The 25,068-nt window shown below is 40.0% G+C and overlaps 1 protein-coding gene and 1 long non-coding RNA gene across 2 annotated transcripts in view; one reads left to right on the forward strand and one right to left on the reverse strand.

Annotated features, from left to right (window-relative positions):
* The window catches only part of SLC35F1 (solute carrier family 35 member F1), a 384,606-nt gene that overhangs the window by 103,392 nt on the left and 256,146 nt on the right, over positions 1–25,068 (forward strand). The window lies entirely within an intron of this gene.
* On the reverse strand, positions 18,247–21,556 carry LOC122465036. The gene is made up of 2 exons (XR_006289565.1): positions 21,480–21,556; positions 18,247–18,366 (listed from the first exon to the last, which is right to left on the reverse strand). It is a non-coding gene; the product is annotated as an uncharacterized LOC122465036 (long non-coding RNA).

Genomic DNA, 25,068 nt, shown 5'->3' on the forward strand with positions numbered 1-25,068 from the left:
TTTAAAAAGTTTTCTTTAAAATTAATTTTCAGGGCTGGTGATATAAAGTTTTTAATGTAAGAAATCAGTCAGTGGTTTTAGGAATGCCGAGGACTCTAATATTTGTATAGCTATAAATGTGTTTCTTGCTTTTGCAATCCCTTTTCCCTGTTAGCCATTTTCAGTACAATGCTGTTTGGGCCACCGTTTGGGACTACAGAGGGTTCAGTTTCACAGTTAATTAGTGGACACCATTATTTGTTTTAAGTTTTTCTCCAAAGTTGTTGACTTTTTTGACGTCTTTTCCTTTTATTAGTTTTTTTTTTTAAATAAAGATAATGTAGTACTCTCAAGATGATCGCTCTCTGTCAGGACCTGAAATATCTTGTGCTCCCTTTATTGCTCTGAGAACTGCACTCCTGTGCTGAGAGACTGCATATCTACCTGGCTGTAGAAAGGTTTTTTTGTTGTTCTATCTTTACTTTTTGACACTGCCACAATATCAACAACAGGCCTGAATCAAAGCCCATTGAAGTCAACAGTAAGACTCCCATTGACTTCAGTGGACTTTGGATCAGATCCAGGATCAGCCATCTTGCTGCTGCTAGTGGATTAAATATTGGAGAAGAGTTTAAGCTTCTAAAACTTTAAGAAGTGACTTTGCAGCACAGCCACGATAAAGTTTAGTGGGTTAGGAATAGACTGTGTAGGTTTCCTCTTCCATGTCTTAGCAGAGGCTTTTAAAATAAAAGGCAGATATATGTTTATCAGACTGGATAACACTATAGGAGAGTTAGAATTGAACCCAATCTCTGAAATACACTGTTAAGCAAAAAGGAAAGGAGTACTTGTGGCACCTTGGAGACTAACAAATTTATTTGAGAATAGGCTTTCATGGGCTACAGCTCACTTCATCGGATGCATGCAGTGGAAAATACAGTAGGGAGATTTTATATACATAGAGAACATGAAACAATGGGTGTTACCATACACACCATAACAAGAGTGATCAGGTAAGGTGAGCTATTACCAGCAGGAGAGAGAAAAAAACCTTTTGTAGTGATAATCAAGGTGGGCCATTTCCAGCGGTTGACAAGAACATGTGAGGAGCAGTAAGGGGGAAAAATAAACATGGGGAAATAGTTTTACTTTGTATAATGACACATCCACCCCCAGTCTTTATTCAACCCTAAGTTAATGGTGTCCAGTTTGCAAATTAACTCCAATTCAGCACTCTCTCGTTGGAGTCTGTTTTTGAAGTTTTTTTGTTGTAATAATGTGACTTTTAGGTCTGTAATCGAGTGACCAGAGAGACTGAAGTGTTCTCCGACTGGTTTTTGAATGTTATAATTCTTGATGTCTGATTTGTATCCATTTATTCTTTTACGTAGAGACTGTCCGGTTTGGCCAATGTACATGGCAGAGGGGTATTGCTGGCACATGATGGCATATATCACATTGGTAGATGTGGAGGTGAATGAGCTTCTGATAGTGTGACTGATGTGATTAGGCCCTATGATGTCCCCTGAATAGATATGTGGACACAGTTGGCAATGGGCTTTGTTGCAAAGATAGGTTCCTGGGTTAGTGTTTTTGTTGTGTGGTTGCCAACACTAACCCAGGAACCAGTCGGAGAACACTTCAATCTCTCTGGTCATTCGATTACAGACCTAAAAGTCGCAATATTACAACAAAAAAGCTTCAAAAACAGACTCCAATGAGAGACTGCTGAATTGGAATTAATTTGCAAATTGGACACCATTAAATTAGGCTTGAATAAAGACTGGGAGAGGATGTGTCATTACACAAAGTAAAACTATTTCCCCATGTTTATTTTTTCTCCCTACTGTTCCTCACACATTCTTGTCAACTTGTCAACTGCTGGAAATCACCCTGATTATTACTACAAAAGGTTTTTTTTCTCTCCTGCTGGTAATAGCTCACCTTACCTGATCACTCTCGTTACAGTGTGTATGGTAACACCCATTGTTTCATGTTCTCTGTGTATATAAAATCTCCCCACTGTATTTTCCACTGCATGCATCCGATGAAGTGAGCTGTAGCTCATGAGAGCTTATGCTCAAATAAAGTTGTTAGTCTCTAAGATGCCACAGGTACTCCTTTTCATTTTGTGGATACAGACTAACACTGCTGCTACTCTGAAAACTGTTAAACAAATTTGTTATAATAATCTTAATTAATCCAGAAGGCTGGATACACACATTGAATGATAAACTGGAATGTTTATTAATAGACTGTAATGTTTCATTTTCGTTTTTGAAGATGACAGATACAGGAAATACTACTTTTTACAGGCCATTTTTTCTTAATGGATTGTTTTTTCCATTTTCCCCATATTATTATGTATCAGCAACCTATGCATTTGATTTATGTCTATGCTTCTTTTGATTTCCTTGGAAAATAGTCTAGTACTCCATATTTCAGATATGTGGACATTTTACATTTCATGCTATTCCAATAATACCACGTTCACATTTACTTTGTCGATGCTAATGATCTTTTTAAATTTAACCCCCTGTCTCCGATGTTCAGATAGCCCTGATTTTATTTTTGTTGCTTTATTAGACTTCCAAAATCATCCCTGGTGTTGTTTTATAGTGGTTACTTTTGAACTTAAACACTTTTTAAAAAAAAACCTCACTTTTATGGGCACATTGTATAAAAAAAAATCTTTGAAGAATCTCTTGGAATTTCTTGAATGATGGTTTGATTTTGGTCAACATTTACTGTATTTTTGTTCAATGAAAACAGAAACTGCACTTAAAAATTCATTTAAAAATTCACATGAAAAAGAATTGACATTTTTGACTATCTTTCCAATCAATTCTCATATTTTTAAAAGTTGAGACTACCTTTTGGGTTTGGTCTTGCAAATATGTGCTTAACTTTTTGAGTAATCCCATTGTAGGCAGGGCTAAAAGTTAAATTTGCAGCATCAAGGTCTGGCTTTTGAAAGGCTTTATCATACTAGATGGCAAGCACTCTTAACTCCTATGGAAGTCATCTCTTATGAAGCACTCAGCACTTCATGAGATTGGCTCCTAATGGTCAAAACGGGAGCTGCACATGTGAATCTGAAGAAAGAACTTGTAATTTTGCATCTGACAATGGGGGTTCTTTCTTGAATGTTCATTTTCCACTTTTTTTCAAGCTGCTAAATTTAACACAGATTTTTGCTTCTCTGAACCAGCAAAAACAGGGTTCTTTCTTAAGCCTACCAAAGACAGCTGGAGTGGAGAAGTCCCAAAACAGCAGCAATATAAAAAACAGTGTTAATGCAACAAAGAAGCTGTATAGGCAAAGTCATCAAAACATAAAGTTTCCAGCAAGAATCTTAATGCACATCATGAATATTTTACAGTATATGTTTGACATAAAATAGTAACACATTAAGCTACATAATCAACCAGAAAACCAGGATTAGAAAATATTAAATATATGTGTAATGAGGCTGAGTTAACAGTGCTTGTGGAAAATTAACTTGAATTCACTGACATTTGCTGACTTTAATTTTGCAAACTTGATGTTGCATTAATGTAACTTTTTCTATTTAATTTCCAAATTTTAAAAAGTCTTTGTTAATATAAACACTTAAAATGACTAAAATGTTAAGTGTGTGTGTGGGGGGGGGAGATCTTTTTACCAATCTGAATATTTTGACCTGGAATAAGTGCTCAAACTATCATATGGAGGCACAAGAGCTAAAATTTCCTGAAATCCTTAGTGTGACGTTGCATATAGAGGCACAGTAAATCCTTAAAATGCAAGTCACCTTGTGGTCTTCAGATGATGTAGTCTTAAAATAATGTTAAAAATATAGGGTGGCATAAGCCAAGTGGCATAAACACTTGAACTGTTGTGTGAATTTAGAATTGAGGCACTTTATTGAGTTTGTGTAACCTTAGACCTGATACCAGTTCCTGTTCCACATGCTTTGCACTTCCTCACCAGTGTTAAGTATGCATAAAACCATCTTAACCAGGAGGTTGAGATTCCTTTGTCATAGAGAAATCACCAGGTGGTGTAGAGGCAACATAATCCTGGTATAGGGAGTGTTAGTGTGGTTAGGAAGAAGGGGCTGCCAAACGACACTTGAAGGCTGTTGCAGCCACTCTGAATTCAGACTAGCACTAAGTGTGAGCTTTGCAGCTCTAAGTACAAGTACCCTGACTTAAAATTTTCCATGATACATGAACGTTAACCTTTTTCTTGATGTGGCTTACCTCTCCCTCCATGATGGCTCAGCTGTAAGCATGCCACAAGGATCCTGATTTGGCCATCAATGAGTAAGTTTCAAATGCCAAGTTTCAAAATTCAGACCATTTTGAGTTGCTTGTGAAAATGTGGCAATTTTTTAAAAATAAGTGAAACGTGGAGGTGGTGGCGATGGGGGCCTTATGTTTGTTTTTTCCTCATCCTCAGAACTCAAAAGTGATTGAAGAGATTTTGCCCAAAATAGATTTTTGAAAGTTTGGACAAAACCTTTTCAGAGAACAAGCACAGGAAATTTCAACCTGAAACTTGATTTTTTTTTAAAGTTAATATATGAAAATGGAGGGTTATAATGGAAATTATTTTGTAAACTTCATGCCTCATAAAATAATAACATTCACTATTGTGGTGATCTGGCCTGAAATTCAATAAGTCAAAGAATAAAAATAAAGCATAGCATGTTTAATGGAAGACTGTTCCACTCAGATGGCACCATACATGAAATAATAATTTTAAACTCACAAGCTTTTTCAGTGTTGACAGAGATTGTTGTTTCTCAGGTTTCCCTTCTTTCCCTTCTTTAAAAGAAATCAACAAATATTCAGGAACCTTGCCAGTCATTCCTTTATATAAAAAGGAATATAAATGCAATTTCCTCTGATCTATCAGATAAAACCATCCTAGCTACTGGAACACAGAATAGAGTAATGATGGAAATAGAACTTATCTGTCCAAATTGTTGGATCTTAATCCAAGAAGGGTCCGTATACAGCTAGAAGAAGTGACCGTGTGCCTGACCACTTCCATATTTATTTTTTCAGCTAAGGAGAGTCAATAGAACAATGATTTCAGAGTTGAGTAGAAATTAAGGACCTGATCCTGGAAAGACTTTATACACTCTGAATATTCATGGCCATCTTTAAAGAAAGAAAAGCCCTAAGAAATTCCAATAAAAAAACCCTACATTAAGAGAACGCTATGCTTCTCCAGTGAAGCAATCAAAAGCCAGGAAATGCCAAATGTTAAAATGCACATATATAGAGCTTCTAAATTTGAAACAAACTTTTGACATTTTCTGATTTTTGATTGGTTCTCTTTGAAACCTTAATACTCTTTTAACATTGCTTTCTTTGTAGAATCAGATAAAAAGTGATCATATACAGTGGCAGATTAGCCACTGGGCCAACAGGGCCTGTGCCCAGGATCCTGGCCAACTGCACGGCCCTCATGTTCCAACCCCATTTCCCCAGCAGGAGTGCCGGGGGGACTGCAGTGTAGGGGGTGGGGAGGGGCCCCCACTTGTTCTGGCCCAGGGCCCAACAAACCCCTAATCCGCCTCTGATAATATATAAGTGTTAGGTTACAAGCTTTACAGTGTTCTCTGTTTGTAATTGTAACCAGTGCAGTTATTTTACTGAATAATAAAGGTACAATGATATATGTGAATGTGTTGCTACTTATCTTGAACTGTCAGATTTTTACCCCTCTTTAGTTAAATAGGAAAACTGCAATTAATTCCCGTTTGTGGTATACTCCATGTGTTACTCCATGTGGTATACTCCATGTGGTATATTCTACTGCAACACTCATGCTAGCTCTCTGTCTCCATCTTTTTCTCTTTCTGTCTCCTAGGGCCTACCGATATGTTACTTATCTCTTCATATGCTGTATTTTAAAAAAATTTACTTTCTTCTCGGAGTAAAAGTGTGTACTTTGCTGATCACAGTTACTATATGCCCTTATTAACTCCTAACATATTATAAATCCATTGCCCATCTTACAGATGTTTAAAAATATTTTTTCAAAATCAGCATCTTCCTGAAGGCCCTGAGTAAAACTTATCTGAAATTATTTTATCCTCCTTACTGTGTTGGGACTACCTCTCGACTTATCATTTTTTGACTGGTACATTTCAGGGAGGCATCCTTAAAATGCTATGTTTGATAGAATTCAGCAAAGAGAACTGGGAGCTCTCTCGGGCCCACGCTGAGCTGTTCAGCATGAGAAGCCACAAAAATGGATTAATGCAACTGGTTTGTTAGGGGTTTTTGCAAAACAGGTAGTTGATTGATGACTATGCAGAAATTAAATTATAGGTACATTAAGAGCTTTTTTGCAGTTCTTGTCACCCATGTTGCTAACTAGAAGGGAAAAAAATCAAAGAGAAATGCTCAGAAACCTGGTAGAAAACCTGCACAGGGAGTTTAGTCTGAGTTGTTACCCAGGAGGTAGTTAAAAGCGTGAACAAATTTTCTCATGAATAATGCACGACTATAAAACAAGAATTTTAATTTGATCTGAGAAAACTCAAAGAGACATCCTTTGAAAGGTCTCAGGTCATCTTTGTTCCCCTCTCTCCCGTCCCTCCCCACCTTGCAATCCTTCTTGCATTTAAAATTGTGGATGGAAAAGTTCCTGAAACTATTAGTTCTCACTTCCGTGGAACTCTGAATGACACATTCACATCTTTATTTCTGCATGCAATCAGAATCTAAAATTGTTTGAAGACTCGAGAGGCTAATTTGGCCCCCAAAAATCGCAATAGATGGAGCCCCTTCACTTGTAAGAGAAGATTCAGGTGACTTTTAGGTTAGTTTCCCATAACCTTAAGAGCCACTGATGGGTTGTATTATGTATATTAAGACAAAGAGTAAAAAGCAGGCATTTAACATCCAGATTCCTTGACATCTTCAGGAGTCCTAAGTTCCTGTTGTCAGCCCCAAGTGCTTACTGTGCTCCTGCAGGAAGACAGTCGTGATATAAATGCTCCTGCTCTGAATTTCAGTGTATGTTGTTGTCCAATCCATTACTGATGAAAAGACCAAAGAGGAGAAAGACAAGCAGTACCTCAAGTGAAAATCCTTGCTGCTCATAGCCTTCGGAAGGCTTGTCTGCCAGCAGACCTTGAGTCACATGGCTCTGGCGCCAGGACTTATTGTTTAACCTTAAAATATTTCCTAAAATGGAATGCTTGTTTTCTGGCCAGCCCTACTAACAACATCATACATCTTTCCTAGGGTCAAAACTTGCTTTAACACTAAGAAAAAAAACTTGGAAGATTATGTGTAATGGCGCCACCTGATGACTCCTGCCATAGCAATATGGACTCGTCTTTTGTTACATTGCTAGCGATATGATGGTCATTGAAGGACTGTCAGCTGGTATTTGAATATTTGCTGATTCCGCCTGTATAGATTTTTTACTGAAATTTTGGCTACAAGTAACTTGGGGCTTATTCAAACACTTACTTATGTGGTGTCTTTTTCTGGCACCTATGTACTGTACATTTATTTTTATTTAATGGGAGTTTTTCAGAAAGATTGTTTAGTTTCAAGTAGCTTTCATATTAAAATCTCAACCTGAGTTATTACCAAATGACCGGGTGGCTCGTCTAACTGCAAAGCCTATCACTGGCTTCTAACTTCTTAGAATCAGGGAGTAAAGGTTTAAAATACTTTCAGATAATGAAAACAGTTGTAAACATTGTTGTAACAATTTGTATCTGAGTCAATATGCTGCCTGTTAATGAATCCACTTCAGAATACCTTGTGATTGGTCTAGACCTTGAGTGCCTTTGAGTTGCAAGGGTGAATCATAGACCTGTATATGTCAAATTCAGATTTCTGGATACCTGTTGTGTCTATGTGAGCAAAGTACAATGATACTAAACAGGATGAGTGTTTGTTATTCCCTCATTAGGACCTTGAAAGCCCTTGTACACACTGTTACAAATTTAATTTCTATTAATCACTGGGATTTACAAAGAGATAACACTAACCCAATTTCTTTCTCTAGGTTGAAATAGATTGTATTAGCATTTTTGTGTTGAGGCACAAATAGAATAAGCTGCACTTTAACAAAACTGATGGCAGTGTCAGAAGTTGACACCATCTTTTAAATGTGTGTTATCAAAACACGTAATAGCCCTTGCCTATATTTAAAGGTGACATCCCCCCAGTTTGTGGTATTGCACATTTTGTTTCCCTGTACAGTAGGGGATTGAGGATATTGCTAGGGTTTTTAAACGATGCCACTCAGTGTTTTTAGTTTAGTTTCTGTCCTCAGTCACTGTCAGCATTCTTATTTTAAATCCTGCCTGTGTACAGTGAAAAATTCTGAAGAAACTGTACTGTACCTCTCTAAAAAGTTCTGTGCTTAAAGAAGCAGCACTGGCAACCATTTAGTACATGAGGTATCACACCTGTAAAAATATAATAATGTGCTACTGCAGGGTCTCTCTCTCTCTCTCGTAGAAGGTGCTACGAAGCAACTACTTTTAGTAAAGCTTTGAATCACCGGTCATGAAGATCTGCACCCAATTAGTTCAGTGTAATAACAAATGCAGCACTCTTTTGCTGATCTCCTACAATAAATCGTTTTCCCTTCAGCCACCATCTCGATGATTGCTTTTAAACCAGGTCTTCTTTACTGAGTCCTTCTCCATTTGCTCCATTGTGTGTGCAGAGCAAGATTTGTGCTTCTTGGTCTTGACAAGTATGCAGTAATTACAGACAGTGAAGGAGAAAAAAAGGACTCTTTATTGGTTCACCTAAATGCTGCGAACTAGCAGGATTTTATTGGACGGATTAAATGTCAGGTTCTCTTCTCTAGAACTGATGCCTATTGTGTTTTTAATGAGCACTAATACCTCCTAGCATGCAAAAGAGAGAGCATGGAGCACACGCGTGCTTTAAAACAAAATACTTAAACACAGTCTGGTGTTTTAAGACTTTGATAATTTTTCCGATACGGTCCATGTCACCTGAAAATGTTACTGCCCTGCAGAGGATTCCTAGCATACAGAAAAAATTACCTTCAGCTCCAGAAAAAAACTAACAAAACAAAATAAAACAAAAAAAAAAATCCCTTCAACCACTCCTTGTGTTAGTGTTAAACAGAAAACACTGATAAAACCCCCAAATTATGGAAATAAACAATTCCCATCTGCCTCTTGAATTTGCTGCACAGATAGTAATCTGGAGGATAAACAGGAACATGAAGAAACAGTGACTAAAATACTGCCAACAAAATGGCAAATGAAATTTAATGTGGATAAATGTAAAGTAATGCACATTGGAAAAAATAACCCCAACTATACATACAATATAATGGGGGCTAATTTAGCTACAACTAATCAGGAGAAAGATCTTGCAGTCATCGTGGATAGTTCTCTGAAGACGTCCACGTAGTGTGCAGCGGCAGTCAAAGAAGCAAACAGGATGTTAGGAATCATTAAAAAGAGGATAGAGAATAAGATGGAGAATATCTTATTGCCCTTATATAAATCCATGGTACGCCCACATCTTGAATACTGCGTACAGATGTGATCCCCTCATCTCAAAAAAGATATACTGGCATTAGAAAAGGTTCAGAAACGGGCAACTAAAATGATTAGGGGTTTGGAATGGGTCCCATATGAGGAGAGATTAAAGAGGCTAGGACCTTTTAGCTTGGAAAAGAGGAGACTAAGGGGGGATATGATAGAGATATATAAAATCATGAGTGGTGTGGAGAAAGTGAACAAGGAAAAGTTATTTACTTGTTCCCATAATATAAGAACTAGGGGCCACCAAATGAAATTAGTGGGCAGCAGGTTTAAAACAAATAAAAGGAAGTTCTTCTTCACTAAGCACACAGTCAACCTGTGGAACGCCTTGCCTGAGGAGGTTGTGAAGGCTAGGACTGTAACAGAGTTTAAAAGAGAACTGGATAAATTCATGGAGGTTAAGTCCTTAATGACTATTAGCCAGGATGGCAAGGAATGGTGTCCCTAGCCTCTGTTTGTCAGAGGGTGGAGATGGATGGCAGGAGAGAGATCACTCGATCATTACTTGTTAGGTTCACTCCCTCTGGGGCACCTGGCATTGATCACTGTCGGTAGACAGGATACTGGGCTCGATGGACCTTTGGTGTAACCCAGTATGGCCACTCTTATGTTCTTATGTTTTTATCTCTTTTTGAGGTGTGGGTAGGAGTCGTGGACAAAACCCAAGTAATTTGAGGCCTCAGACTTTGGATTTTTTTACCTAATTTCTTGTTGTCTTAGATGTTGACTCTTTGAATTAAGTGAGTCCAATGGGAAAGTTGATTTCTGTCCTTCCAATACGTTTGTCCATTTTTAAATGCTATAAATATAAAATGAATTAGAAATTCAACACATTAATTGATTTATTCTCTCTTTGATACTCGTGTGCAACTTCTGTTTATGTGCTTGCACTGAGGGAAGAATAACCTATAATAATTTAGACATTTTGTTATTATGGGGGAATGAGGGAAATGCAAATGGACAAGTTGCTTAACTTTGCAAAGTGGGAGCTCATGTGCAATTATCGCTTTTTCATAAGGATTTTTATTATGCACTCCAATATACCTTGTGATAATTGCCTAATATGACAGTCTATAATGGCTACAAAAATGTGTGGAATATTGGATAAATAATACTTTACATTTTTGCTAAATACAGTCAGATCATCGGCTTATGTAAATCAAAGTAGCTCCATTGAAGTTACTGGCATTTATGCTAACTTACCCCAGCTGACAATCTGATGTCCTATGTATTATAGGCAGCACAGGTAGCAATACCTACAGTTAAGGTTGCTCAACACTTTTCATTATGAGACCCTGTTTTCAGTTGCTTATAACTTTCTCAACTGTTACCATTTGGGCTGAAATTTCCCATACTGGGTATCTGACTCAGGCTGAGATTTTTGCCACATTTCAACAAAAACAGGGCAGCCGTTTGAGGTTAGGGGAAAATAAATTGTTTTGCCTTGTTTTGTTAAAAAAATTCTTACAATTTTTATGTTGAGAAACTCTAGTGCCTGCATGCTTTGCACTAGAATCTTGAAATTTGGTAGGGGTTTACCTTTAGCCATCCCTGGGAAAATCTGCAAAAAACCAGACAAGTTATGAACCTCTGAAAATCTTAGTTTGCTTGTTCTCTGTAGAGTATGACAGCTAAATTCTCCAAAGGTTCTGTCTGAACTGAGCATGCTTGAGCCTGGGGCTGCAGGGGGTGAGCAAGGTTTTCTCTACAATTACTTCCCCTGGCTACCAGAGGCGTCTGTGGTGCTGGACACAGGAATTGAGAGCAGAAACTGCCTTTCCAGTACTGTTAGTGTTCCCCCTCCTTGTGCCCAGCCAGTAAGCAAGGATGTGCTTGAGTTGAATGCAGAGAAGAACTGGGCCTCCAGAAGTGGGGTGTGTGTGTGTGTGGGGAGGCTGGGATGAAAATCTAGGGGGGACTGGGATTGGATTCAGGAGCCTAGGGGGACAGGTAGGACTGGGAGATGTTGCCAAGAGAGCACAGGGGGAACACTGGGACTGGAACAAGGCGATGAGGGAGTATGGGTGTTGGGGGACCAGGACTAAGACAAGGACAGGCTATAGGGGCCAGGGCAAAAGGATTCAGACATGTGGGGAAAGGGGCAGAAGAGTCTGTGCTCACTAGCCCAGTGGTTCTCAACCCGGGGTACACGTACCCCTCACACAGAGGTCTTCCAGGGGGTACATCAACTCATCTAGATATTTGTCTAGTTTTACAACAGGCTACGTAAAAAGCACTAGCGAAGTCAGTAAAAACTAAAATTTCATACAGACAATGATTTGTTTATACTTCTCTATATACTATACACTGAAATGTAAGTACGATATTTATATTCCAATTGATTTATTTTATAACTATATGGTAAAAATGAGAAATGAAGCAATTTTTCAGTAATAGTGTGCTGTGACACTTGTATTTTTATGTCTGATTTTGTAAGTTTTTAAGTGAGGTGAAATTGGGGGTACACAAGACAAATCAGAATCTTGAAAGGAGTGTAGTAGTCTGGAAATGTTGAGAACCACTGCACTAGAGCACACTCTACTCCATTTGTTGCAGAAGTTGGAAGGTGTGTAGTGAATGAGGCAGGAGATTGTAGGAAGAGAAAGGAGGGTCTCATGTTTAAAGCAGTAGAATACGAATCTGAAGAACTGCATTTTATTCCTGCCTTTGCCACAGAGTTCCTGTGTGATGCTGGGCAAGTTACTTAAACTAAACTTTTGACAAATGGTCACTAATTATGTGTTCCTCATTCTCAAGAGGCCCAACTTGGGACATCTGTGGTTGGATTTGCAGTAGAGTTGAGCACTCACAATGGCAGCTGAAGTCAGTGGGAGCTGTTCTCTGAACAAATAAAATGTTCTTTGAAAAATAAGGCCATAGGCATCACAGATTGGACACTCAAAATTAGCGGACACTTTTGACATTGTCTCTGTGCAGTTTTCCATCTGTAAAATGGCGATAATACCATCCCATCACCTCCCTCATGGGTGCTTTGAAAATAAATTTGTTAACGTTTGTGAAGCACTCAAATGCTGCAATGATGAGCCCCATAGGAAAACTCATGAAGGAATTAATAGTTCTGTCTTCAGAGCAGGGTCTGAATAGTGTGAAGTAAATATGGCTTAAGGCCAAACACTGAACAATGAGAAGAAAACAAAACATGGAATAACTGCTCATTATTGGAGTGCTTCCATCTATGCACTGAATGAGATATGGATCCCATGGAAAAAAGTGTGCACTCATGGAATTAAAGACCGTATCATAGTGCATATACACAAGGGGGACAAATTAAGGTTTAATGGGCAACACTGAATTCTGGTATTTCCTGATGTTTGAGTACTTGAATTTGCCATCCTAACGTTCTTTTAATATAGTTTTTCAGATGTAGTTTACCTAATAAACTAAAGAACTTTCTGCAGAGGCTCTTTGTTCTCACAGATCAATAACATATATCTTAAATCTGATCTAAGTAGTACTCACACTATAGAACAACGCTGTTAAGGGTAAAAATCTATATATTCTTAACATCCATTAATTAATAGGTTCATAGGACACAGTTTAAAAATATGTATTTTTCATATTGAACAGCATTGGATATAAATGAACCATTAAAATAATCTCTTATATTAAGGGACTTTTTTCCATGGCCACCATGGAATAATATTCCAGAAATAGTGGATCAAGTTAATAAGGCAGACGGTCCACCAAAATACAAGATGTGTTAAGACAAAGAAGGAGAAGGGACAGCCATTGTTTCTCCTTTGGATACATGCACTAGGCTCACTTTATAGTAAAGGATGGCTGAACATATATATCTTGGTGGAGAATTTGGTCTGTGAATAAGAGACTCCTACATGGTGGAGTACATGCTTTACTCTCTTGTTGGAATGTCTTGGGAATATTTTACCAGGAAACATAAACAGGTTTCAGTAAATGTTCCAGATAGAAAGTTAAATTTAAGATCTAGGATCTAGATACAAACCGTCTAAAATGAAGAGTAATGTAAATGCAGGAAAATCAATATTGAGACTTTATTGAGAGAAAGGAAACCCAAAGGAAAACTTGGATGGAAACTGTAATGAGTACTTATTTAGGTCGGTAGTCCCACTGATGCCAGTGGAACTACCCCTGTAAGTGTACACCAGTATGAGTTGCACAATATAGCACACCGTTTAGAAGCAAGTTTTCCCTTTTGGTTTCCTCTCACAATCTTACAGGACTTCAGTGTAAGTAGGGTTTACAGGACTGGGACCTTAGGGCCAAATTCTGATCCCTCATTCACACGGAATAGTACCTTACTCCACAAATGGTCCTTTTGAAATCTGTAGGACCACTTGTGGACAATGTTCCCTCTAATTTTTGACAGGCCGAGTGTGCAAAAAATTTCTTCTGTGCAAATTGTGCTTCTGTGCAAATTTTTGTGCGCCCAGTGTTTCGCCGTGTGCGCGGGGTTTAGGATCTGTGCGCGCGCGCACACGCGCACAGCTTAGAGGGAACAGTGCTTGTGGAATATAGTACTATTTAGTGTGAGGGGATCAGAATCTTGAGTTTCTCTCATGAGCATGGTTGAATGTGGTTTCTTTGCCTGTAGGTTTAAAGTCTCCCATTTCTTCCTCATACTAATAAAGCACACAAGCAAAATTAAAATTAAAAAAAAATTCTTATTTATGAAACAAAAGCCGTAGGGTGACTTCAGAATTTAAAATGAAATATATAGTTACAGTGAAAGGAAAATAATAATATAAAGTATTTACAAGCTCCTAGGTACTTTAAAAATATTAAATCTTCCATTGTCTGACTAGAGGAACAGGAACATGACTAGGAACTTATCTGGCCCCTATTGCCATATATCTGAGCACCTCACAGAGTTCCTAATGCATTTATCCTAATACCCCTGGGAGGTAAGGAAGTACTGTCATCTCCATTTTATTGATGGTGCAAAGGTCACTCAGGAAGTTGGGAAAAACAACTAGGAGTCGGTGGCACCTTAAAGACTAACAGATTTATTTGGGCATAAGCTTTCATGGGTAAAAAACCCACTTCTTCAGGAAGCTGGCAGGGAAGTGAACATGGGTCTCCTAAGTCCCAGGCCAGCTCTCTAAGAGATGGAGCATTCTTCCTCCCCTTCCAGGTATTCTCATTTATTTATCGGCATTCTGGAGACTTAGGTAATAGTCTAGATAAAATCTACTGTAATTCTGAATGTTTGCCAGGAAAAAAAAAAGCCTCATATCATATGACTTGGAGATGACTGTTATATTTTGAGTTTTACATGCAGCTTTACAGATTTCTTATACCTTGTTTTTCTTGTTCATTGAGACATTTCACTGCATTTCCCTTTGCATCTAATATCGAACAGCTTTTCAGATGTGATGTCTTACAGATTTACTTTATATGAATGGTAGCAGCCAGGCAGGCTGTTTTTTCCATAGGTCCTCAACTCAGCAAAATGTTTGGCACATAGGAATTTGGGCTGTATCACAGGGGCAATTGCTAAAAGGACAAAGTATCAAGGAATCTTGGAAGGTGGTTGGTAACAATTCTTGATCATATTACCCTTTAAGAGGCTTTCTCTTTTTTAAGCCTTATTGTTTGATTAATATTCCAGTATTATATAGTCTTTATTCTTTCAGCCTAACAATCTTTCAAAATTGCTTAATTTTGGATGAAAAGTTTTAGAATAAATTCCCTATGTTGATTGTTCAGTTATTAACTAACATTGATTGCAGTGCTTATTTCCCCAAAATAATCAGTGGAGAACAACCAGTCAAAATTACATGTCTTTGCTATTACCACGGTGGTCAGGCGGCTTTAATGGTGATCCCTGAAAGGCAGTAGAAATGCTATTATTTTGTGTGATTATTCAGGTCACCTAAAGTTCTTGAAACTACACTTGATAGAAGAGTATCAGGAGGTACCCGTGTTAGTCTGTATCCACAAAAACAACAAGGAATCCGGTGGCACCTTAAAGACTAACAGATTTATTTGGGCATAAGCTTTTGTGGGCTAGAACCCACTTCATCGGATGCATGGAGTGAAAATTACAGATGTAGGCATTATTATACTGAAACACGAAGAGAAGGGAGTTACGTTTGCCCCATAACCTCAGCCGTACAGAACACAATGTCATCCACAACCTCAGAAACAACTCTGACATTATAATCAAAGGGGTTGACAAAGGAGGTGCTATAGTCATAATGAACAGGTCAGATTATGAACAGGAGGCTGCCAGGCAACTCTCCAACACCACATTCTACAAGCCACTATCCTCTGATCTCACTGAGGAGTACCAAAAGAAACTACACCAGATGCTCAAGAAACTCCCTGCTACAGCACGGGAACAAATCTATGCGGACACACCCCTAGAGCCCTGACCAGGGGTATTCTATCTGCTACCCAAGATCCATAAACCTGGAAACCCTGGACACACCATCATCTCAGGAATTGGCACTCTTACAGCAGGATTATCTGGCTACTTGGACTCTCTCCTCAGACCCTACGCTACCAGCACTCCTAGCTATCTTCGAGACACCACCGACTTCCTGAGGAAACTACAATGCATTGGTGATCTTCCTGATAACACCATCCTGGCCACCATGGATGTAGATGCTCTTTACACCAATATTCCACACGAGGATGGACTACAAGCTGTCACGAACAGTATCCCTGATGAGGCCACGGCACACCTGGTGGCTGAGCTTTGTGACTTTGTCCTCACCCACAACCATTCAGATTTGGGGGCAACTTATACCTTCAAGTCAGTGGCACTGCTATGGGTACCCGCATGGCCCCACAGTATGCCAACATTTTTATGGCTAACTTAGAAGAATGCTTTCTCAGCTCTTGTCCCCTAGTGCCCCTCCTCTACTTGTGCTACATTGATGACATCTTCATCATATGGACCCACAGGAAGGAGGCCCTTGAAAAATTCCAGCTGGATTTCAACAACTTCCACCCCACCATCAACCTCAGCCTGGACCAGTCCACACAAGAGCTCCAATTCCTGGAAACTAAATAAGTGATGGTCACATAAACACCACCCTATACCGGAAACATACTGACTGCTATACTTACCTACATGCCTCCAGCTTCCATCCAGGACATATCACTCGATCCATTGTCTACAGCCAAGCCCTAAGATACAGCCGAATTTGCTCCAATTCCTCAGACAGAGACAAACAGCTACAAGATCATTATCAAGCATTCTTAAAACTACAGTACCCACCTGGGAAGTGAGGAAACAGATTGACAGAGCGAGACAGGTTCCCAGAAGTCGCCTACTACAGGACAGGCCCAACAAGGAAAATAACAGAACACCACTGGCCATCACTTACAGCCCCCAGCTAAAACCTCTCCAGCACATTATCAGTGATCTACAACCTATCCTGGAAAACGATCCTTCTCTCTCACAGACCTTGGGAGTCAGGCCAGTCCTCGCTTACAGACAGCCCCCCAGTCTGAAGCAAATACTCACCAGCAACTACACACCACACCACAGAAACTCTAACCCAGGAACCAACCCCTGTAGCAAACCTCATTGCCTACTCTGTCCCCATATCTACTCTAGCGACACCATCAGAGGACCCAATCACATCAGCCACACCATCAGAGGCTCATTCACCTGCTCGTCTACTAATGTTATATATGCCATCATGTGCCAGGAATGCCCCTCTGCCATGTACGTTGGCCAAACTGGACAGTCCCTACGTAAAAGAATAAATGGACACAGATTGGACATCAGGAAAGGTAACACACAAAAGCCAGTAAGAGAACACTTCAATCTTCCTGGACATACTATAACAGATTTAAAAGTAGCTATACTTGGACAAAAAACTTCAGAAACAGACTTCAAAGAGAAACAGCAGAACTAAAATTCATTTGCAAATTTAACACCATTAATTTGGGCCTGAATAGGGACTGGGAGTGGCTGGCTCATTACAAAAGCAGCTTTGCCTCTCCTGGAATTGACACCTCCTCATCTATTATTGGGAGTGGACTACATCCACCCTGATTGAATTGGCCCTGTCAACACTGGTTCTCCACTTGTGAGGTAACTCCCTTCTCTTCATGTGTATAATATATATATACACAGTATAATAATGCCTGCATCTGTCATTTTCACTCCATGCATCCGATGAAGTGGGTTCTAGCCCACGAAAGCTTATGCCCAAATAAACCTGTTAGTCTTTAAGGTGCCACCGGACTCCTTGTGGTTTTTACTTGATAGAAAAGACACTTAATAGCGAGAAGAGAGCAATTAGGTATTTTAACTATCACTCATCAGGAGGAAAGGTCAGAGGAGACTATCCGACAGAGTAAAGAACATGGCTTAGTCTGGACAAAACAAACTGTTACATTGAAGGAAGACTGTGTGAAAGGATGGAAAATCAATTTTTTTTCTATTGTGTCCTTCTCCCTTTCTCTTCATTCTTTCTAACTGATGATCATTAAGTCTGAGAGACATAAACTCCGATAAACATCTCAGAAGTTATGCAATAAAGACTTTTTGGTTTATAGTCAAAGCATAGCTGATCAATATAAATCCTCACCATAGCAGGAGACAACATCTTTCCTGCTCTGGTCCCTCCACTACCGAGAGCCACACAGAGGAGCATCAGGACCATAGAACGAGATGCAGAGAGTGTGAGAGCATTCATATCTTTTTGTCTTGGGTTGTGTTTTATGTTTGGGTTTTGTCCCATTCCCTCTGATAGGTTTCAGAGTAACAGCCGTGTTAGTCTGTATTCGCAAAAAGAAAAGGAGTGCTTGTGGCACCCCAGAGACCAACCAATTCACCCGAGCATGAGCCCTCGTGAGCCACAGCCCACCTCATCGGACGCACACCGTGGAAACAGTATGCATCCGATGAAGCGAGCTGCAGCCCATGAAAGCCCATGCTCAAACAAACCGGTCAGTCTCTAAGGTGCCACAAGTACTCCCCTTCTTTCTCCCTACAATGTGCATGATAATCAAGGTGGGCCATTTCCAGCACAAATCCAGGTTTTCTCATCCCCCCCCCCACACACACACAAACTCACTTTCCTGCTGGCAATAGCTCATCCAAACTGACCACTCTCCTTACAATGTGTATGATAATCAAGGTGGGCCATTTCCAGCGTAAATCCAAGTTTAACCAGAACGTCTGGGGGGTGGGGGGAAACAAGGGGAAATAGGCTACCTTGCATAATGACTTAGCCACTCCCAGTCTCTATTTAAGCCTAAATTAATAGTATCCAATTTGCAAATGAATTCCAATTCAGCAGTTTCTCGCTGGAGTCTGGATTTGAAGTTTTTTTGTTGTAAGATAGCGACCTTCATGTCTGTAATTGCGTGACCAGAGAGATTGAAGTGTTCTCCGACTGGTTTATGAATGTTATAATTCTTGACATCTGATTTGTGTCCATTTATTCTTTTACGTAGAGACTGTCCAGTTTGACCAATGTACATGGCAGAGGGGCATTGCTGGCACATGATGGCATATATCACATTGGTGGATGTGCAGGTGAACGAGCCTCTGATAGTGTGGCTGATGTTATTAGGCCCTGTGATGGTGTCCCCTGAATAGATATGTGGGCACAGTTGGCAACGGGCTTTGTTGCAAGGATAGGTTCCTGGGTTAGTGGTTCTGTTGTGTGGTATGTGGTTGTTGGTGAGTATTTGCTTCAGGTTGGGGGGGCTGTCTGTAGGCAAGGACTGGCCTGTCTCCCAAGATTTGTGAGAGTGTTGGGTCATCCTTCAGGATAGGTTGTAGATCCTTAATAATGCGTTGGAGGGGTTTTAGTTGGGGGCTGAAGGTGACGGCTAGTGGCGTTCTGTTATTTTCTTTGTTAGGCCTGTCCTGTAGTAGGTGACTTCTGGGAACTCTTCTGGCTCTATCAATCTGTTTCTTCACTTCCGCAGGTGGGTATTGTAGTTGTAAGAATACTTGATAGAGATCCTGTAGGTGTTTGTCTCTGTCTGAGGGGTTGGAGCAAATGCGATTGTATCGCAGAGCTTGGCTGTAGATGATGGATCGTGTGGTGTGGTCAGGGTGAAAGCTGGAGGCATGTAGGTAGGAATAGCGGTCAGTAGGTTTCCGGTATAGGGTGGTGTTTATGTGACCATCGTTTATTAGCACTGTAGTGTCCAGGAAGTGGATCTCTTGTGTGGACTGGTCCAGGCTGAGGTTGATGGTGGGATGGAAATTGTTGAAATCATGGTGGAATTCCTCAAGGGCTTCTTTTCCATGGGTCCAGATGATGAAGATGTCATCAATATAGCGCAAGTAGAGTAGGGGCGTTAGGGGACGAGAGCTGAGGAAGCGTTGTTCTAAATCAGCCATAAAAATGTTGGCATACTGTGGGGCCATGCGGGTACCCATAGCAGTGCCGCTGATCTGAAGGTATACATTGTCCCCAAATGTAAAATAGTTATGGGTAAGGACAAAGTCACAAAGTTCAGCCACCAGGTTAGCCGTGACATTATCGGGGATAGTGTTCTTGATGGCTTGTAGTCCATCTTTGTGTGGAATGTTGGTGTAGAGGGCTTCTACATCCATAGTGGCCAGGATGGTGTTATCAGGAAGATCACTGATGGATTGTAGTTTCCTCAGGAAGTCAGTGGTGTCTCGAAGGTAGGTGGGAGTGCTGGTAGCGTAGGGCCTGAGGAGGGAGTCTACATAGCCAGACAATCCTGCTGTCAGGGTGCCAATGCCTGAGATGATGGGGCGCCCAGGATTTCCAGGTTTATGGATCTTGGGTAGTAGATAGAATATCCCAGGTCGGGGTTCCAGGGGTGTGTCTGTGCGGATTTGATCTTGTGCTTTTTCAGGAAGTTTCTTGAGCAAATGCTGTAGTTGCTTTTGGTAACTCTCAGTGGGATCATAGGGTAATGGCTTGTAGAAAGTGGTGTTGGAGAGCTGCCGAGCAGCCTCTTGTTCATATTCCGACCTATTCATGATGACAACAGCACCTCCTTTGTCAGCCTTTTTGAATATGATGCCAGAGTTGTTTCTGAGGCTGTGGATGGCATTGTGTTCTGCACGGCTGAGGTTATGGGGCAAGTGATGCTGCTTTTCCACAATTTCAGCCCGTGCACGTCGGCAGAAGCACTCTATGTAGAAGTCCAGTCTGCTGTTTCGACCTTCAGGAGGAGTCCACTTAGAATCCTTCTTTTTGTAATGTTGGTAGGGAGGCCTCTGTTGATTAGTATGTTGTTCAGAGGTATTTTGGAAATATTCCTTGAGTCGGAGACATCGAAAATAGGATTCTAGGTCACCACAGAACTGTATCATGTTCGTGGGGGTGGAGGGGCAGAAGGAGAGGCCCCGAGATAGGACAGCTGCTTCTGCTGGGCTGAGAGTATAGTTGGATAGGTTAACAATATTGCTGGGTGGGTTGAGGGAACCATTGCTGTGGCCCCTTGTAGCATGTAGTAGTTTAGAAAGTTTAGTGTCCTTTTTTCTTTTGTAGAGAAGCAAAGTGTGCGTTGTAAATGGCTTGTCTAGTTTTAGTAAATTCCAGCCGCGAGGAAGTTTGTGTGGAAGGTTGTTTTTTTATGAGAGTATCCATTTTTGAGAGCTCATTCTTAATCTTTCCCTGTTTGCTGTAGAGGATGTTGATCAGGTGATTCCGCAGTTTCTTTGAGAGCGTGTGGCACAAGCTATCAGCATAGTCTGTGTGGTATGTAGATTGTAATGGATTTTTTACCTTCAGTCCTTTTGGTACGATGTCCATCTGTTTGCATTTGGAAAGGAAGATGATGTCTGTCTGTATCTGTACAAGGTTTTTCATGCAGTTGATAGATTTCCACTCCATACGGCTAAATGCAGTGCCTTGCATAATGACAGGTTTCAGAGTAACAGCCGTGTTAGTCTGTATTCGCAAAAAGAAAAGGAGTACTTGTGGCACCTTAGAGACTAACCAATTTATTTGAGCATAAGCTTTCGTGAGCTACAGCTCACTCCATCGGATGCATACTGTGGAAACTGCAGAAGACATTATATACACAGAGACCATGAAACAATACCTCCTCCCACCCCACTCTCCTGCTGGTAATAGCTTATCTTGTGCCCAAATCCAACAAACATTTGGGAGACTCATATATAAAATAGCTCATAGGGTATATATCACTCCAGGTCTCTGTAGTAGGTTGCTTGCTGGATCTAGCCCACTAAATTGAAAATACAAAGAGGGGGGGGCTCACGGATTGTACTGCTGGTGGAGCTGTCAACAGGTTTTGGGCCTAAGTTATTTTAGAATGTGACTAAAGCAATTAAACAACTCTAAAATAACTGTACAATAATTTCCCATTCTTAGTGTTGCTGAGTGATTCAGTTAATGGAATTGTTCACCTGCAGTAAGACAGGGCATGAATTTGGGTCTCTTTGTGGACAGAAATTTTATTTATTATGTGTCAGTTACAGCTGGTTGAAATTTTCTAAAATTCCATTTACTGTCAAGCTTTTCATGAACACTTTGAATCTCAATAAAAAATGAGGCAAATGTTTTAAGAAAAACATCCATGAAAATTCCATCCTGTTTTTCAACCAGCTATAGAGCTAGCTGAAAAATTTTTGAATTAGAAATTTTTACTAAAATTCCACACTGAAATTTCAAATTTGATAATAAAAGGATGACATTTTCATAAAAATGACTTCCCAGTTTTGACCGGCTCCAGTATCTATTTTAGGGGTTTGTACTGGCACCCATCATTGTAGTATCTGAGTGCCCTGTCAAACTATTTATTCTAAGAAGGAAGAAGAGCAGGACAGCAATGAAGGCCAGCTTTGTGGGGGGGGGGGCTGCTGGACACAGGAAAATCTCTCTTTCATCTTCTCACTGGAAATCTAGGTTGCTAAATCTCTTGTATCTGGCTAACACTCTGCTCTTGTGGGAGGTGGTGGATAAAATGACGTGAAAGATTGTGTTTTGTGTGTGTTTGAGGCCATAGCTGAATTCTCTTCCAAGTAGAACAGGAGAAAGTTGTGGACAAATGGTTGTGGGAGTGCTCCTACAATTTACTCTGAAATACTGTTTTTTGAGATCTTTCAGGACTGGAGTGTATGCAGAAGGATGGTGATGGGAACTGAGAGGGCTAATAGGTGTAGGGAGATTGTTCTTTATAGATGTACTGACATATGAAGTGAGTATGCTGAGGATGTGGAATGCTTGCTTGCTTTGTGTTGGTTCTGGTATGAAAGAGTTAATAAAAAACGGAGTCAGGTCCCAGATATTTAGTCTCATAATGATACTGTAACCTCTGTTCATTGGATGCTTTATAATTTGGGGTATATACTCTTACTGTCTCTATCTTTGTTAACCAATAAAGTATATCTCAAACCATTAATTAAAATGTTGCAATTAAATGGTTACAGCCTTTGATGAGATTGGGAAAGGATAGGATTATTGTGGTTTATAGTATGTGTGTGGTTGGAACAGCGGGTATAAAGTAATCTTGATATAGAGTGTGTCTATGTAAGGGTTTAGTAGATAACTAATCCTTTTTGTTGGATGAGCCTGTCTTTTCATATAGAAAAATACATAGGCCGAAAACCTGTATACCCCCTCTGCGGCCACTTAGGCGCCACAAGATTTAAGTAGTGCATGGTGTTTTGTACAGTCTCTCTGCACAAGTTGAATTTAATTAATACTGGATATGTTGTATCTTTTGTATAATTTAAGTGGCTTCACTTTCATTATTATCTATTTGTATTACAGTTGTGGCTAGAAGCCCCAACATGCTTGACATTGTGCAAATGCATAGTGAGACATAGTCCCCACTCTAGGGAGTTTACAATTTAAATAGTCAAAACAAAAGGTGGAAGAGAAAACAGAGGCATAGAGAAGTGATTTGCCTAACGGCCACAGCATGTCCATGGCAGAAGCTGGACTAGAACCCAAAACTCCTGACTCCCTGGGTAGTGCCCTCGTCGTAAGACCACACAGCCACCTGTTTGGCTTTAAATGAGAGTGGAGGACTACCATAAAGGGGACAGAAAGATGACTTATGTCCCTATTTCTTTTTTCACATCAGCTAGCAGAGCTACCGTTGAGACAGTTCCATGTTTTAGAGATACAATCAAACAGAAAGTTTTGTTTTTAGGCAATTTCTTCTGTTTTCCTTTCCTAATTAGAGTTATTTCCAGTGCTTTTATGAACATATGAAAGCTTGTATTGTTTGCTGCCTTGCATTAAATTCAGTATGAAGTAGTTCAACATGTTGTTCGATACAATAAATGTTATTCAATAAAATAAAAAATATGTTTTAGAATAAAAGTTTAGAAGGATGCTCATAAAGGAGGGGGGAAGTAATAAACTATGGCTTTGACAGTGCAGCCTACTGGATTTATTTTTCATGTAAAAAGATGAAACTCCCCTTGTTAATGAAAATTAACGTATGTGCACACAGAGAAGAGAATAGATAAATAGACCCCTGAGTGTTTTAGATTCCACCCCCACTCCCCCATTCAGACATTTGGTGATGTTTTGTGTTTGATAAATCACCTCATAATTGGTTGGTTTAATCTACATCCCAACACTGAGCCTTTCTCATCCTACTGCTTCAGCTGTAGCACCATGATTGAAGCAGTGTCACAGCATTGCTGCTGTGTACAAGCAGCCTAGTGACTAAGTGGAACCTTTTGAGGTAAAACAGATATCATCTTAGCTCAGCAGGATGGCAGGATATAATTGATTCACTTTCATCTACAGCCAAGATTCCCTTCCTCCTTTCACACCTGCTAAAGCTGGCACCAGCTGAAGATGAATTCTGTATTATTATTAGTTTTGTATTTTTTATTAAAGAATTGTGCGGTGCAGATAACTAAAACACCCATGTATTTCACCCGTGTTCCTGTTGAGTTGATTGGTTGGTATTGCTTGCAGACCCGGTGCTTACCCTGACATCTGGCACTTTAAAGATAACACTATAGTGAAGGGAGACTTCATAATGGACAAAATTCATATGAGAAATAGTCTCTCCTCCAGGTAAGAATGTACTGTAAACTGTGTCCTCAGGAAATGCCACTGACACTCTGTGATACCTCATCCACTAGGACTGTTGTTACTGTAGAAACACAGTCTTCCATTACAGACACAGACATATATTCAGCTCATCCTAACTTTTCTATTACTTTGTTTCAATAAAGTGGACATTTCTACAAAATTGAAAATGTGTTTTATCAAAAGGCTGTCAGTTAAAACCTTACTTCTGATGTAGGACCTCTATTTCCCAGCTGTGATCCATATCAGATACTAATAACTTTTGCTTCATTATTCTCTACACTGCAGCTTATAAACTGCTTGTCTTTCTGTGACAGTGATATATGGTTTGTGAAGCTAAAATGAAGTTACCATTTATATTGTGTTTAGTGATCTCACTACAGTTGGATCTCACTGTCACAGTTTCAGGGCAACTGTACCTGTATTCCCCCTTTGTGGTCCACCAAATTCACCCATTTTTGGCTTCCAGCTCCCAGACATCACCTTTGTTGGGCAGAGGCCTGTGTATCACTCCTTTCTGACCAAGGATTTTAAGGCTGCACAGCTTCC

Source organism: Chelonia mydas, chromosome 3 (assembly GCF_015237465.2).
Source record: "Chelonia mydas isolate rCheMyd1 chromosome 3, rCheMyd1.pri.v2, whole genome shotgun sequence".
Taxonomy (NCBI): Eukaryota; Metazoa; Chordata; order Testudines; family Cheloniidae; genus Chelonia; species Chelonia mydas.